Below are 13707 nucleotides of genomic sequence, written 5' to 3' on the forward strand. Positions count from 1 at the left end.
CATTTCCTTAGCAGTCTCAGACTCTCCCCCAAACCCAGCCGGGAGACTTTCACTTTGTCCCATTCCTCCCAGGCAACTCCCTCCCCGCCCCGGTGGAGGCAGCTCCGTTGCCCAGGCCCCCACCTCGGGGGCGAAGCCTGGTCCCTCCACGCGCGCGTGCGGCCGACACTCGCACACCTCCCCGGGGCCCCCGTCAGCCACAGGTATGCGGGGCCAAGCCGGCCGCACAGTCCGGGCGCAAGAGACCACCGCCGAGGCCGCCGCCTGTCACTCGGCTCCGGCTCCACAAAGCATAGGGAGGCGGCGGCCGAGGAGGCTCGCGTGTGACCGCGGCGGGGCCGCGCGGCGGGCACGGGGCGCGGGGGGCGCAGGGCTGGGGCTGCCGCCGCTGGGGGAGGAGGCTGGAGCGGCGCAGAGCCGGCGCGGCCGCGGGCGGCTGCAAAAGGCGGCCTGGATCAGCGCGCCGCCGCCCCCACCCAGCCCCCGCCCCGGGGCTCCAGCCTCTCGTGACTCGTGTCTCAGTTTCTCCACTCCGAACGGGAGTAAAATCCAGGGCAGCAAAGCCCCCAAACTTCCTCCTACCGCGGCGAGGGTGCGCCCGCGGGCCCCGGGGAGCGCAGCGCGGCACTCGGGGCCCTGCTCTCGGAGCTCAGCCCCAGCCGCGCGGTCACCATTCCGCCCTCCGGGGGACAGCTAGCGGCGCGATAGCAGGGCTCTCACCAGCCCCACCCAGCGCCCCGGGCAGCGAAGTGGGGGGCTGGCCCCAACGACCCCCCCACCCCCACCCCGGCACTCCCTTCCAGCTTTGCGACGCTGGGACGATGCACCTAGGCGTCCACTCTCGCCAGGCCCCGGACATTAACCGGCACCTCGCTGGGAGCCTTTTCACAACTAAATCACCGCGGAGCTTCCCAGCCAATAAATCACCTGCCCACCGGGAAGAAGCGTCCCTCCCACTCCTCGTGCGGTGAAGACTTCACTGATTCAACCAGCCGGGCCAATTCGGCGAGGGGCCAGGCTGGGCCTGCAAGACTGGTCTGCAACCTCCTATTCCAGTTCTGAAAGCTCTACATTTTCGAATTTCACCCCTTTCTAATATATGACTCATTATTGCTAATTCTCAATATAATTCATATAGTTCAAAGGAAAAATCCGTCAGGACACAAGCAGCACACTCTCTAGTCTGAAGAGTGACCTTTTGTTACTTGAAAAATGATGATTCTATGATCAACACACATCCTGAGCCGCTTGTGTAGTGGGTTGGGCACTGGAGGTACAGACAGGCCTGGGATGGGCCTGCCCTCAAGGAGCTCCAGGCCAGAGGCAGGCATGTCAACAGATGCTGCTCATGGCCTGTAAGAAGAGGGTCCGAGGAACAAAGAGCAGTGGGAGGAACAGGAAAAGGAAGCAACTTATTCTGCTTGCTGAGGTCTCAGAAGACAGGACAAAGAAGAACATGAGCCTTCCAGGTGGGCTCCAGTAGGGATTCCAACAGAGGCCTGGGCCAGGAAGAGCACACAGAACACTCTGGGAACTGCCAGGAGGACAGGATGTGCAGAATGGAGTGCCAGCAGATAAGACTGAAGAGGTAGGGGAGGCTCAGATTGCAGAGAGCCTTTGAGGCCACACTGAAGAGTTATAGTCCTAATTGTAGGCTGATGGAGATGGTTAAACATGAGCATTACATGGGAAGACTGGGGAAGGACTGCTCCAGGTGGTAGTGTGGCATACAATGGGGACTGGGGACAGACTGGCTACAATGCATAGAGGCTAGTTAAAGAGGTTGGTGAGAGAGTGCAGGTGAGAAATGAGGAAGACCAACTACTTGCACATTCAACCTCAGTCATCAGAATTCATGCTTTTTAATCCACCCCTTCCACTAGCCACTCCTTGGAACCCTATAGAGCAGTTCTACTCTCCTACAGGGTCGCTATGAATCAGAACCAACTCAATGACAATGGGTTTTTTGGTTTGGAATCCACCCTTTAAGTACTTAAGTATTTACCGAGCACTGCTGGGAGGGATTAAAAAAAGTAGCCATGGACCTTTACTAAACTATGATTCATTTTTCGTAAGTAGGACCAATGTATGAAGTTGTAACAGAACAATCCAAGACATTATCCAGCCAAGCATAGAATAGTGAGGTGCACCTCATCAGTGCAGCAAAGGTGCCAAGAATAAGGGTGGACTCAAGTAGTCCATAGGAGCCTGGATGCATTCACCCAGCCAGTGGGGCAAGGGCCAAATGGTGAAGGTTGGACAGCATTTGTAGAGGTGGAGGGGATGTGAGAGGGCCCTCCATGAAAGGCACAGGTGGAGAATGGGAGGTGAGTTATGTGAGAGAAAGTCCAATGGAGCTGAGGTGGACAATCTGGCATGAGTCAGATAGTGAATGGCAGAACCACGAAACCTGAATGTAGGCTTGATGCCAAGTGATACACAACAGATTTACTAGGAGGGGCCAGCACAATGAAGACAGCATCTGAGAAAGGCTGATTCTGGGACATTGGCTAATGTGACAGAGTTGGACACACCTGAGTTCAAATTCCTACTCTTCTATTTATTATGATGTAATCCTCTGAAGATCATCCATTCAACTAATAATCATTAAGCACCAACCACATGTATTTATTCAAAATCCATACAATCTAAGAAGGAAGCACTAGTATTATTCCCATTTTACAGACAAGGAATCTGTGGTATAGATAGTTAAATAACCAGACCAAGGTCATCCAACTCTTAGGAGGCAAAGCCAAAATTCAAACGCAAGCAAAATCTAGCCCCAAAATCCATGTTCTTAACTGCCAACACTCTCTGTAAAATGGAGATAAGAGCCTACAATCATATTCTGTCATGGTACCATTATTGTGACCCTGCCCTTTCCTGTTAGCCCCAATATCAAATCACCAAGTCCTCAGTATTCTTCCCTTAAGAAAGGTCTCTCAAGGCCCTCCTTTCTACTGTGAGATCCCAGGCCAGGTACTAATAGCTAGCCTGTTGACTCATCTACCCATTCCAGCCATCTTATAAGCCTCTGCTAAGGATTTTTTCAAAACCACAGATTTCAGCATGTGACTCTCACACTGTCTTGCCCCCAGCCCACACCTAAGAATAGCACTTTGACCTCTGCAAGAGGGCCCTGAATTCAAGGCCATCCAAGATCCTGTCCCTGCCTACCTTTCCAACCAGATGCCCTATGACCCACACTGTGACCTCTGAGTTCAAGACTTAGGGTACCTTTTCTGCTCCTCTCGATAGCCTACCAAGATACCTCCATGTCTATCCAAACTCAAATCCCCCCTACTCCAAAATGATCACTCCCTCCCATTCATTTGGCATTTATTAATTTATAACACCTCATTTACCCATAGAGTCTATAAGCTCTGAAAGGGCAAGAATTATATCTTTTATGACCTTGCCTCCCTATAACACTAGGCAGTTGGTGCTCACCAAGTATTTGATATGTAAGTGAAACAAGCCAGGAGACAATGAAGAGTCTGTGGTAGGGTGGTCACAGTAGACATGGACTGGTAAGAACTGAAGGGCCTATTTTGACCTCTGATGACAGAGTTGACCTTGGCTCCACGGTACCATACTCTCTCGGTTTTCCTCATTACCACTTGGCCTAGTTCTCTACTTAACGTCTAAATGTTGGGAGTGTCCTCAAGGTTTCATTCTAGGCCTTCTGCTCTCCAAACTCCCTCCCAAGATGATCTCCACCATTCCACTGGCTCTAAATATCATCAAGTATTTCTAAGAGAAAATCTATGCTCTAAACCCATTGGGAATACTCACTTAATATCTCATAGACATCTCAAAACTATTTCCAGAAATATGAATCTGGCATTTGATGGTGTGAGGACAGATGTACCACAGCTCTTAATGTATACCAACACTATGCTATTGAGACCAAAGCACCATCGGCCTCACTTAAAAAAAAAAAAAGGGAAGTAAAAGCTTTGTGTGGCCTGTACTGTTACTTCTCTATGGAAAGCCACAACGCCTCAAAACTAGCAAAACATCTGTTTCTCAGAGACCAGCCTTTACCTTGTGGTTTACCAGAAATGTAGAGTAGCTTTTAAAAATGAAACAAAGCCAACCCATTCAGAGTAGTCAATGATTGGAATAGATCAATATGTTAAACAGGTTTCTGGGGCATTGGTCTCCTTTCCCTCTATAAATTCATCTTTCTTCAAATGAAGACCATGAGGTTTTTAAGGCCTTAATTTAATGATTAACACTATCAACTTATAAATACCTGTTACCCATTGCCATTGAGTTGATTCTGACTCACAGTGACCCTACTGGGTAGAGTAGAACTGCCCCATAGGGTTTCCAAGGCTGTAATCTTTACTGAAGCAGATTGCCAGTCTTTCCCCTGCAGAGTGGCTGGTGGGTTTGAACCACCGACCTTTCTGTTAGCAACTGAGCGCTTAACCACTGCATAACCAGGGCTCCTTATTAACTTATAAATAGACAGGTACTATAAGCTTCTATGGAAACCCCGGTAGCATAGTGGTTAAGAGATATGTCTGCTAACCAAAAGGTTGGCAGTTCGAATCCACCAGGCACTCCATGGAAACTATGGGGCAATTCTACTCTGTCCTAGAGGGTTGCTATGAGTCAGAATTGACTGGAATCAACTCGATGGCAATGGAGTATAAACTTCTAAGGATCCCTGGTGGCGCAGTGGTTAAGAGGTCAGCTGCTAACTAAAAGGTTGGCAGTTCGAATCTACTAGCTGCTCCCTGGAAAGTCTATGAGGCAGCTCTACTCTGTCCTACAGAGTTGCTATGAGTTGGAATCAACTTGACAGCAATGGGTTTTTTTTTTTTTTTTTTCATGAATGTAATCTGTTTCTTAATACCCCTCTGCATTCAGCATTTCCAGCGCTGAAATTCAAGGAATCAGGAATTATTTCTACCTCCACTAACTTTTCTGTCCCTGACAGTGTATACATATTAAAATATCAGAATACCAAGAGTGAAGGAGAAAGAAGAATGTCTTCGTTTAAAAGGCAACAAGTAACTTCAGCTCAGTTCCTGCTCCTAGTGCTGAGCAGCCCCACTTCTTACGCTCCAACAAGGCTTGCAGCCACTCTCAGACAAGCAGGTTCTGTGAATATCTTGGGGTGGCTGGCACTTGTTTCTCTGGTGCTGCTCTTGTCTAACAATATGACTGGACGCTCCTTGGGAAAACAAACAAGTCCTTTTTTATTTCTGAATCCCCACAGCCAGATGACATCCCAAAGTAAAGATACATTTATGGCTAGGAGATTTTTCTTTGCTTTGTTTTAAAACTTAGTTCATGACTGTGTTCCAACTTGTGCTCCCAGTTGTAACAGTTTTCCATTACCGAGCTAAAACTATATATCACCATTAGGAGTTACCTACCTATAAGTTCCAAAAAATATATATATATAAGTTCCTAGTACAGAAAATTTAACTCCTGGCTTTAAAAGCACTACCTGAACACAGTATTGTTGAACTTAAGTTTTAACATAATCTGGAAATCTCTGTTCCTCATTTTTGGTAGAATAGAAAGAATGTAAGAACCAAGCTCAGAAGTCCTGGGATCTAGTCTTCTCCTCTGTTTCACGAACGAAACAGCCACTTTTGAAATGGGAGGTACTAACAGGAATAAAAATCATCGGGTCAAAATGCAATAACATTATTGCTTACTATACTAGGTTCAAAAGCTCCTCATGCTACTTCTGGCCTGCCCCTGTGCCAGAGCCTGCCAGGCCTGAGTGTGTGTGGGCAATGACCACGTGAGCCTCCCCATGCTGACCCTCCCAGCCCTCGGGGTGGCAGTGAGGGCCTCAGATAAGTAACTCCATCATTAACCCTACTGCTCTGCACAAAAATCATCAATTTTTATATGTGCCACAGTATGGAAAAGGTAGGGAAGCACTGCCCTATGCAACAATAAATGGCTGCCACTTACTGTGTGACCTAGATGCACTGACTCATGTGATCATCACAACCACCTTAGGAGGTAGGAGCTATTTATTAATATCTCCATTTCACAGATGGGAAAACTAATCAGTCACCAAGTCTTTGGGATGGCAAGTGAAAACAAACAGGGAGGCTCAGAGGCAGGGTGGGACCTAGGAGTAGAGTGAAGGGAAGGGCACAGATCAGGATGCAATGGGGTGTCTGTTGTCTGTAATTGCATTTCAGGATTTTAAGTGTTTCAAAGACAGTCTCAAAATGTCTTCAGTGTCATACCAAATGCACAAAAAAATAAATCTGTAAACAGGCAAATAAAGGCTATATTCCTGTAACTTATTCTTGTCTCAATTTTTTCATCTTTTAAATTGGCAGTAAATAAATAAACAGACTCCACCCCATCTATCTGAAAAGAATTATTCTGAATATCTAGTTGGAGAGCACATACAAAATTCCTGGGCAAAGAGTAAATCTTTCAAAGAGCAAGTGTGGTATCCACTCATCTACATGTGACATTCCCAGCTCGGCTCATCTCTGTGTCAACTCCAGTGCTGGGTCTGACCTGTGTCTGCAGCAGGGAAGAGAAGCAGGAGAGAGAGGCGAAGCTACAGAAATGGCTAAAAGATAACTCTGCATTAACCCCTGGCTGAGAGCTTTCAAAATTAACTGCCTCTGGTGAATTTTAACTAGTGTATCACAGTCAGAAACTCACCATGACTTCTGCAAAGCGACTTCCACTCAGTCCTCTTACATAACTGTTTGGAAAACACTGTAGGTATTAAAATCATTCCCACTGTGAAAATGGCTCCTTCTGCTCTACCCTGTTTTCTGCCCAAAATTTAATGTTAATAACTTATCAGTTTTCAGGGGACTAAAGAGCAGGCGGACCTACAAGTAAGCAAACCACGGTGCCCCCCAGTCGAGATACAAGTGACACTGTAAGCCAAGCAGTGAGCAACGGGAGTAGATCCACTGCTCTTCTGAAGGCAGAGAGAGGCAGAAGAAAATCAAGACTGTCCCAAATGGGGTCCTTTGGTAATGAGAATACTGATGGCAGGTACGAGAAATTGGCACTTTTTCAAACATTTGTATTATGTGATGCTTACCTGTTGATCAGCGGCTTTTACTGACGACCACTAGATGAAAACTTATTAGCATTTCACCCATATAACCCTGTTGTTATAGACTCCCATCACCCCATATCTAAAACGCAGTTCCTTCTTTTTACTGTTGATACTACCTTTTATTGTTGTTAGGTGCTGTCGAGTCAGTTCCAACCCATAGCGACCCTGCGTATGACAGAATGAAACACTGCCCGGTCTGCGCCATCCTCACAATTGTCACGCTTGAGCCCATTGTTGCAGCCACTGTGTCAATCCATCTCATTGAGGGTCTTCTTCTATTTTGGTGACCCTGCCTTAAGATGCATAATTTGGTTTTTGGTTTTTTAGTATTTAAGATACTAACAAAAGAGTGACCTGAGTAAGGCACTATTTTTTCAACAAACAGTGCCAGAATCAATTTGCTGGGAGGACATGTATCAAAACTCATATTCAGCAAGCAAGCCATGGTGGGCATTTCCATGATTTGCAATATGTTGATCCTGATTTCTCACTCCACTTTATGTAGTTTTTGGACAATTTATCAGCATTATCCTCAGAAGCTAGTAACAATAGTTTAAAGACAGCAAACGGGATAATAATTTTAAATAACAATCACATTTTCTTGATGATTCTCAAATCTCTCCCTATATCTGATGTTTCACCCAAGTTAAGACTTGAACCTATACTTTCTATTCAGAGTTAAGTCTTCATGGTTGCAGGACATCATCATCTCAACATGGACACCGATAGGTCCTAGGCATCCCTCCTCTTCAAGGCAGCCCAATTATGAACTCAGAGAACTAACTTTCTCAAGTTACCCACACCCATACAGCTCCCTCAGGCCTCTATGCTGAAGCGGGGTATTAGCACAAGTGCCATACTTGCCACAGTACACTCTCCAAGGTAGGTCTCACTGGGTCCATTCTATCCTGCCCCAAAAAACCAAACTGATTGTGACTCATAGTGACCCTATAAGACAGAGTACAACTGCCCCCATAGAATTTCCAAGGAGTGGCTGCTGGATTCCAATTGCTGACCTTTTAGTTGGCAGCCACAGCTCTTTATCACTGTGCTACCAGGGTTCCATCCTACCCAAAGCCATCACTAATCACCATCAGGGCAAGCATTCAAGCCATGCCAGTGACAACAGAGCTGTCCTAGCACAGTAAGTGGGAGCTGCTAAGTGTTTTTATGTGCTAATTTCATGAAACACGTATTAATACATGCCCTAGCGGTGATCCAGCGTTACTGGGGGTAGGTCCCTCCAGGCATCCCCCTTCTTCCTCCAGATACTTTGACAAAGGCCTGTCATGAGCAATGGGAATCTACTTGACAGAAACTGGACTCATTATCCCCCCTCACCTTACTGTATGCACCAGTGCTGAGCTCTTGTATTCCCTTCCTGTATGCACCCTAAGATCCCCCAGCACAACCAATTCCATAACCACTGACTAGAGAGTTTCACCTCAACTGCTGAGTTCTTATGAAGGACAGTTACCTGGAGTCTCATTAGGTACTAAATCCTTCCAGAAATGTTCTATCCACCCCAAAGCCCAAGGGGCCTAAAGTCTGCCACCTCAGTAACTTTGCAGAACTTTAGCTCCATCTGGGGACACCTATCCTCACCACTTCCCATCAGAATCTGTCATAGGATCAAGTCTGTTTGCCTTAAAGTTCCATCTGTAACTTTTCCCTAATTCACATATCTAAGACCTCAAATCTCCCCAACTTCTCTCAGTGGGGTAGCTCACATTCTCTTAGCTAGTTTCCTGTGTCCCTAGGGCTCTCAACTGCAGCAGAGTTCTCCTGAAAGAAATCCCTAGCTTTTCCTCTGTTCCTGTTCCCGCTCCTTTTCCCACCACTTCCATCAATCCCCAAATCCTCTGGATTCATTCTTGTTTGGTGTGTTCCTTTCTGGTTTTGCGGCGACTCTGCTGACTGCAGGTCCATGTCACTCCATGCGGGATTACTGCACTAATCTTCCCAGGCCTCAGTGTCTCTCCGCTCCTCCCATTCTGCATATTAATATGCCCTCTTCTTTGAAACCCTGCAGTGATTGCTAGCAGGTTCAAACCACAATTGGTTCGCAGTCACCTATTCAACCTTGTAGTCAAGTAATTAGTGCAGTTCCCCCTCCTGATTCCATTCTCTGGGTCTTCGCAAATGCCTTTTCTTCTCCCCTCTGCTCATACAAATACATCAAATCAACTAATATTTATTGAGTACTACTTACAGTGAAAACACTGGGTCAAGATCATAGGCACTGAGCTAGGAGTAATTCAATTTCAATTCCATCCCCACCATGGGGTCCACTTTGCTCTCTCCCTTCCCTAGACAACAATTGTGTTTACTGTTAGAATTAACAACACTACTGCCATTGGAGTGTCTACCCATCTCCCACCAGACGGTGGACTCCTTTCCAGCAAGAGCTAAGTGTTTTACGTCTTTGTAATCCGCAAGGAGTAGCTAGTAGATAGGAACCAAGCAATATGACACTTGTTGGATGGCTGAATGAATGCTGTTTTTGGTCCTAGAGTTTTCCCCAAGACACAATGCATGTTTGGTATGATGGAGACAAAATTTTAATCAATTTTAGATTTATGTTCCTTTTTCCTAGTAACAGTGGAGAAGTAAACAAGATTTCAAAAAAAAAAAAGGGGGGGATTACTTGCTTGCTTGGACTCTAGGTGCAGAAAACATTCTTTTTTATCTACTCATATTAGAGGAATTAAAAAAAAAAAAAAAAGCACCTTAAAAGGAAACGTTATATACACACTAACGTAAAATTCTTAAACCAAAAACAGTGTCAAAGAATGTATGCTGCATATCCATGTTAAAATTTTCCCCACAAAACAGCTTAAATGAACCATTGATAATCTTCCAATTAGACTTCCTCAATCTGCATGTTTCACAACTCTTTATAACTTTAGTCTACACACAGCTCTTATCACTGTATGATATGATATATGGTAAGATTCTGTACATACAAGGGAAGGGGCTTTGTTTTGTCCACAACCATATCCCCAGCACCTAGAACAGCACTTGGCACATATGGCAGGTGATCAACAACCACCGCTTGCGTGAACAGGTGAATGGATCTGGAGGGGAGCGGGCTTAATCGCCCCACAATGCTATTTGTTCTCTCTTCATCTACTCTCCAGTTTGACTCACCATCTCCTGCAATGTATTTACTGTTAAGTTTCTGACTTGCTAACTGCCACCTATGAAATAATTAGATGCCCGAATTTCCTCTCAATTCAAACTTACAAGTCCCACTAGAGAAACCAAGCCATTCACTCCATGATGTCAGCTCAACATCCAGGATGAAGCCAATAATTCCCTGACCCGTTCAAAAACCCACTGCCGTCGTGTCGATTCCAACTCATGGCAACCCTATCAACTTGATGGCACACAACAACAGAACACAGCAGAACTTCCCCATAGGGTTTCCAAGGCTATATAATCTTTATGAAAGCAGACTGCCATGTCTTTCTACCCTGAAGCAGTTGGTGGGTTCAAACTGCAACCATTCTGTTAGCAGCTGAGCACTTAACCACTGCATCACCAGGGCTCCTTCCCAGGCGGTCTCAAATGTCAAATAAAATTCACTTCATTTTTCATTCAAAGACTACATGCCCAATGGGAAAAAGACCTCACGTTGGATGGTTTACATACCAACTGGGCCCACGAGCAAAGGCCATTGAGCCATTCTATATGTCTTTGTCAACGTCCCCCTGAGTTTAGAAGATTATGTTGAACACACAGAAGTCCTTTCATTATTACAGGCCTAGCAAAAAGCACTGTCACTGGGTGACTATCAAAAAGTATGCTTCAGTGGACTTTCAAGTCAAATGAGAACTGGCTAGTTTAAGCAGCAGCATTAACAGATGTAGAAATACTGCCAGCTAAGTACCTCTTGTCAATTACGGTTACACAGCTACACCCAACTTAAAAATAACCCAATGCTCAAATGGGCATTAGAGGCTCCTACTCTCCCTGTGATGTCACTGTACAGTCTCCACATAAATGCCCCTGTAACGCGGTCATAAACAGATCAATAAAAAGTTCACCTTTCCTTGGCAAAGTAGGTCTCAGCACAAGAAGAAAGAGGCATAAACTGAAAAAAGAAATATTTTATAAACTACAGGGGAACAAAAAAGTACAAATCTTTAGTTACCAGCCTTTTGCAAAAAGTACAAGTGAAAGAGTCTAGAACAGTGGCTGTCTAATAAAAATAGAATGTGAGTCATAAATGTAAGCCCAAGATGTAATTTTTAATTTCCTAGTAGTGCCTTATTTTAAAAAAGTAAAAAGAAACTGGAAAATTTTAATGATACATTTTATTTAACTTGATATATCCAAACAAAATATCATTTTAACATGTAATCAACATAAGAAGTTATTCAATATTGTGCTTTTTTTTTCCCATACCTACTCAGCAAAATTCAGTGTGTATCTTACACTTACAGTACATTTCAATAGACATATGTGGCTACCATACTGGACAATGTGGTTCTAGAATGATCCTTCTTTTTTTGTAAAATATTAAAACGCTAAAAGCACTGGAAGTTTTCCATTAGGGTGATGAAATAACTAAACTATCTCCTCACGTATCAATTATCTCTATATCCAATATTTCGCATTTACAATTATCTTGATATCCAGTATTTCGCATTTACGACAACAGCAAAAAATCTATTATCTGACTATTTTGCACATTAATGATGTACGTCTAGAAGTAAAAAACACTGAGGTGAGAGGCTTTGATGGTTATGTGTCAACTTGTCTGGGCCATGTTCTCAGTGATTTGCCAGTTATGTAATGATGTAGTTTGGCCATTATGTAACGATGTAGCCATCCTCTATTTTTGTGATCTGATGTGGTCATTCTCCATTTTCACATAACACCAATTTCACATAATGAGCTGATCTCTGGAAGCTAACCATGCTGAAATATGAGGAGAGGCTGTATATTTTTAGAATTATGGGTACTGGTACCAGAGAGTCCTAAAAGAAATAAAATCATATGTTGTTGTTTTTAGGTGCTGTTGAGTCGGTTCTGACTCATAGTGACCCTATGTACAAAAGAACGTAACAGTGCCATCTTCACAATGATCCCATTGTTGCAGCCACTGTATCTCGTCAAGGATCTTCCTCTCTTTCTCTGACCCTCTACCCTACACCAAGCATGATGTCCTTTGCCATGGACGGGTCCCTCCTGATAACATGTCCAAAGTATGAGAAACAAAGTCTCACCATCTTATTTTAAGGAGCATTCTGGCTGTACTTCTTCCAAGAGATATTTGTTCGTTCTTCTGGCAGCTCATGGTATATTCGATATTCTTTGCCAATACCATAATTGAAATGCATCAATTCTTCTTCAGTCTTCCTTACTCATTGCCCAGCTTTTGCATTCATAGGAAGCGAATGAAAACACAGTGGCTTGGGCCAGGCGCACCTTAGTCCTTGAGGTGACATCCTTACATTTTAACACTTTAAAGAAGTCTTTTTTAGCAGATTCGTTCAATGCAATACATCGTTTGATTTTTGCTGCTTCCATGGGTGTTGACTGTAGATTCAAGTAAAATGAAATCATTAACAACTGCAATATTTTCTCCGTTTATCATGATGTTGTTTACCAGTCCAGTTGTAAGGATTTTTATTTCCTTTATGTTGAAATGTAATCCATACTGAAGGTGGCAGTCTTTGATCTTCATCAGGAAGTGCTTCAAATCCTCTTAATTTCCAGCAAGCAAGGTTGTATCATCTGCATATTATAGGCTATTAATGAGTCTTCCTCCAATCCTGATGTCACTTTCTTCTTTAAATAAACCAGCTTCTCAGATTACTTGCTCAGCATACAGACTAAGTCTGATGAAAGGATTCAACCCTGATGAACACCTTTCCTGACTTTAAACCATGCAGTATCCCTTTGTTCTGTTTAAACAACTGCCTCTTGTATAGGCCTATGTACAGGTTCCTCATGAGCACAATTAAGTGTTCTAGAATTCCCATTCTTCCCAATGCTATCCAAAATTTGCTATGATCCACACAGTCAAATGCCTATGCACAGTCAATAAAACAGATAAATATCTTTCTGGTATTCTCTGCTTTCAGCCAAGAGCCAGCCATCTGACATCAGCAATGATATCCCTCATTCCACGTCTTCTTCTGAATCTGGCTTGAATTTCTGGTGGTTCCCTGTTGATGTACTGCCCAACTGTTTTTGAATTACCCTCAGCATAATTTTACTTATGTGTGATATTAATGATATTGTTCGATAATTTCCACATTCCACTGGATCACCTTTCTTTGGAATAGGTCCGTATATGGATCTGTTCCAGCTGGTTGGCCAGGCTGTCTTCTAAATTTCTTGGCATAGAGAAGTGCGTACTTCCAGTGTTGCACTGTTTGTGGAAACATCTTAATTGATAATCCATCAATTTCTGGAGCCTTATCTTTCACCACTACCTTCAGTGCAGCTTGGACTTCCTCCTGCAGTACCATCAGTTCTTGACCATATGCTACCTCTTGAAGTGGTTGAATATTGACCAATTCTTTTTGATACAGTGACTCTGTGTATTTGTTCCATCTACTTTTGATGCTTCCTGTGTCATTTCAATTTTTTGCCTACAGAATCCTTCATATTGCCAG

General features: G+C 44.2%; 1 protein-coding gene across 7 annotated transcripts in view; it reads right to left on the minus strand.

Moving 5' to 3' along the window:
* Positions 1 to 13707, minus strand: part of RERE (arginine-glutamic acid dipeptide repeats) — a 483116-nt gene that overhangs the window by 87382 nt on the left and 382027 nt on the right. The window lies entirely within an intron of this gene.

This window comes from Elephas maximus, chromosome 3, assembly GCF_024166365.1.
Source record: "Elephas maximus indicus isolate mEleMax1 chromosome 3, mEleMax1 primary haplotype, whole genome shotgun sequence".
In the NCBI taxonomy this organism is placed as follows: domain Eukaryota; kingdom Metazoa; phylum Chordata; class Mammalia; order Proboscidea; family Elephantidae; genus Elephas; species Elephas maximus.